Here is a 2,820-nt window from a genome sequence, read left to right on the forward strand (position 1 = left end):
AATAAAAAAAAAAAAAAAAAAAAAGAAAGGGGAACAGGTGAGGTCTTGTTCACCTGAGAAATCTCTGCTGCTTCCTAGATATTAAATCCTTTTATTTTAAAATGGTGTCTTTTGGGAATGGGTGTAGCCGTACTCACAGACTGTGGTGTTCCAAGATAAATTATTTTTTCTAGTTTATTTTAAGCTCTCCTGCAATACTACACATATTCATATGATTATCAGACGAGACGTTCTATAGTCTCTACCCACGAAGTAAAAGTAACAGGATCTATTTCTTTAAGATGTACTATTGTTTTAATATCTTAGCCTTTTGAAAAAGGAATATTATTATATATAGTAAATATTGTCTTTGTCTTTCATAGGCATAGGGCAAGGGAAGGAATATAATATCTGTGTTAAGTATTATATATAATTGTTCCAATTATGCAAGTTAGATGTGTACGTACAGAAATCAGTAGTGTGTTTGATTATTCTTAAATAAACCACCTTGAAATGAAATAAGAAAAATAAATGATCTTGTCTCTAGTATGTGCTGTTACTTAAGCCAGAGTTGAGCAGTCTGGGGATAGCGCGTTCACGCCGTTGACAAAGGGGGTGGTCAGTTGAACACTGTCGCCTTCGTCATTCTCGCTGGCCACTCCCAGCCTCTAGATAACATGTAGGTCCCTTGACAGGCTCTCCAGGTTAGTGAAATGACAGTATTCATTCTTCTAACATCTAAGTAGAAACTTCTTTTCTGTGTAATGTATGTGTTGCAGTAACTGCTTTTTTTTTGAGTCAGAGTCTCTGTCGTCCAGGGTGGTGGGCAGTGGCACACTCACGGCCACCGCAGCCTCGACCTGCTGGGCTCAGGCGATCCTTCTGTCTCAGCCTTTCAAGTAGCTGGAACTGCAGGCATGTGCCATCATGCCCAGCTGATTGTTGATTTATTGAAGAGATGAGATCTCGCCAAGTTGCCCAGACTGGTCTCAAACTCCTAGGCTCAGGCAATCCTCTCACCACAGCCTCCAAAAGTTTTGGGATTACAGGCATGAGCCATGGCACCTGGCCACAGTAGCTACTTTTAAATGCTAAATAAAATTACAGGATTACACTTGCATGCTTTATGGGTTTTACTGAAAGCACGTATTTTTTTAACACAACTTAAAAATCCTTTTGTGATGTATGTTTGTATTTAAAACGACCTGTTAAAATCTACTAAATTAAAAAGGCTAAGTAGTGTTCATTTTTCAATTTTGATTATGAGCTTTTGTAAATATATTGCTTAGCTCTATTAACTTATTTCTTTGAGAAAATACTGCTGTGTAGCTTTTGGTGCATGTTAGATTTTTTGGCATTTAGTGTGATTCGTTTAAATTATTTTGGGTACAGCATGGTTTGCATTTTAAGTGTGCATTTTTTAATATGTTGTATATTTATTATAAATATTACCTTACCCATTTGAGTTCTTTTTTAAAAGACTAAGTGGCTGTGAATAATGCTCAGAATCAGAAATATGGATAACAGACCCGTGATCCCCAAAGTGTTGTTTTCACACACTTGTTTTGTATCTGCTGTTTTCATAAATCTCACTGGGCAGTATTGTGCTCTGTGCTGCCATGTCTACTTGTACTCCCTTGGCAAGATGCTGGGGGGGAGTCTGGAGCAAATATTAGGTGATCAGAGTTCAGAAACTGGATAATTGGACACTTGATATTGAGTTACTGGTAGTAAAGAAATAGTGTGTGCATTAAACTGATCCTTTTATGTCATCCTAGTGAAGCAGCTCTGGTACTTTTCTTATTAAGTTTATTATAAATGATTTTGATTTTTTTTCTTTTGATTTTATACTGATTTTTACCCGCACGGCAATAGGTTGAAATAAGTTATCACATGAAGAACAATCCTATCGTTGCCATGACAGTGTAATAGAAAGTAGACTAGGAAGTAAAACTCTTCATTTGTTTTTCAGATTTTCTTTTGTTTCACATGTGGATTTACATTTTGTAAAGTGTGGTTAAATTCCATGGAATGTTCAACAATGAAAATAAGTTACAACTTCTATTAAATAATGATGATAGAACCCACTCTCTCTGCCCTGGGGTCTGTTTCTGCTTCCCAGCACTGACACTGTTGTAAACATGTCTTGTGATTGTAATTTTATGATGGAAACGAAAATGTAGACACTATAGGTGTTTCACTTACATTTCTCTTCCCATGTTTTGATTTTTGGTTTAAGATGCATCTGTTAGCAGTGCTAAAAGACAAACTCCAGACAAGTTATTAAAAAATCGAGCAGAGTTTATTGAGCAAAGGAACAGCTCCTGAATCAGGCTGTACAACATTGTGTTGTGTATTGTACAAAACGGAGTCTGATCCAAAGACGTCAAGTTTAGACTATTAGATGGCTAATGAACAAAGCAAATCTCACCTCTATAATAAATCAGAAAATTAGCTGGGCATGGTGGTGCACTCCTGTAGTTCCTACTTCTTGGGAAGGGTAAGGCGGAAGAATTGCCTGAGCTCAACAGGTCGAGATTGCTGTGACCCTGAGCATGCCTCTGCACTCCAGCCTGGGCCACAGAGAGAGCCTACGACTCAAAAATAGATAAATTAAAGTTTTAATTTTTGTCTTAAAAGAGATTAAATCTCTAATCTCTTTTTAAATCTCTGTACTTGTTCCTCATCTTTTTTTTCTTGCCTTGTTCTGTCTCTCCTTTCTCTTTTTTGTCTTTTTCTTTCTTTTTTTTTTGAATTGGCGTCTCACTCTGTCGCCCAGACTGGAGTGCAGTGGCCGCTTCCGGCCACCGCAGCCTCGACCTGCTGGGCTCCGGCGATCCT

This window comes from Carlito syrichta, unplaced genomic scaffold, assembly GCF_000164805.1.
Source record: "Carlito syrichta isolate Samal-C Ts95f unplaced genomic scaffold, Tarsius_syrichta-2.0.1 Scaffold314769, whole genome shotgun sequence".
In the NCBI taxonomy this organism is placed as follows: domain Eukaryota; kingdom Metazoa; phylum Chordata; class Mammalia; order Primates; family Tarsiidae; genus Carlito; species Carlito syrichta.